Below are 1367 nucleotides of genomic sequence, written 5' to 3' on the forward strand. Positions count from 1 at the left end.
TCCCACTCATTAGTTAAGTATGGCCTCTTTTCATGACACTCAATACAAGACTCATTCCTACTCTGGAATAAACATGGATTCAGATTCAGCTGACATTTATTGAGCATCTACTGTGTAGTAATGTAGTAGGCACTGACAAAGCATTTTACATACATTATTTTAGTTAACTCACAAAATATGTAACTCACAAATTTAATGAACACTATTGGTGTGTGGTACACAGAAATCCATCGAATATTTTTAAATAACGGAATATAATCAGATTATCAAGGTCAAAAAGGGCCTTTGGAGGGCATCTGTCAAACACCTTCATTATACAAATGGAGAAATCAAAGCCAAAAGGTGGATTGAATTATTCAAGACCATATTCTCAGCTATTTAAACTCAGTTGTCCCAGGTGGCTCCACACTACCTCATATAAAAGCTGAGTGCTAACAAAGCATCAAATCTCTGATGTGTTATACTGCTTTTGTACATATTCTTTTGATTGCTTTGCTGAATCTAGTGTTTGGGATCCTTTTCTGTGAATGATTCAACAACAAACACTTTTTGAGAAGTTAAAAATACATTTATTGATATTTATTTTGAAAAACTAGAGTATTAATTGGAATAATTTGTAAGAAATCAGCAATAGTGTGGCTTGGCTGGGGTGACCGATTCACAACCAAATTAAAAAAAGCCAAGGTCTGAACCCCAAACATCAGTTTATTAATTCATAAAAGGAAATATTCTGTCTAACAGATTGAAGTACTTGTGCTGGTTGGTTAGCAACTCTCTAGAAAATTTAATATTGAAGGTCTGGTTATAATAAAACAAAAGGTGCTCGGTGGGCATGAAACCAGAAGACGAGGAGTTAGTTGGCTCATTGGAATAACTTATGTCTGTGAGCCTTTTCTACCCTTCTCCGCTGTGGGGATACACTAATTAGGGGCACATGATGCTCTTGTTCTCTAATCTGGGCAACTTCTTTAACCCTGGTTAGCACTGGAGACACACTGATGAATTCTTCCTTGCTGACTCTATTAGTTCTATACTGCAAACTGATCTCTTTCTGTTAATATTTTTTAGCTTTCTTAGCTATAATACCATGTCAGTTTGAATTCATAGAACCATTTCTAATCAGGCCTCCATAACAATACAATTACAAGGTCTTAGGGAACTATTCTGATAAGTCATCCCTTCCATTATATATGTATTTAATAACGTGACTCTCTGAGAGGAACTTTCCCCCTAAGTTCTTTAGACCTTACTTCATCCCTATGCTCAGATAAGCAAATCCAAGACTAAATTGAAGGCAAGTCTGGGTTTGATAGATATATATCATTGTGCATACCAATAAAACAGTATTATGCTTCCCTTCCCTCCTC

This window comes from Myotis davidii, unplaced genomic scaffold, assembly GCF_000327345.1.
Source record: "Myotis davidii unplaced genomic scaffold, ASM32734v1 scaffold983, whole genome shotgun sequence".
In the NCBI taxonomy this organism is placed as follows: domain Eukaryota; kingdom Metazoa; phylum Chordata; class Mammalia; order Chiroptera; family Vespertilionidae; genus Myotis; species Myotis davidii.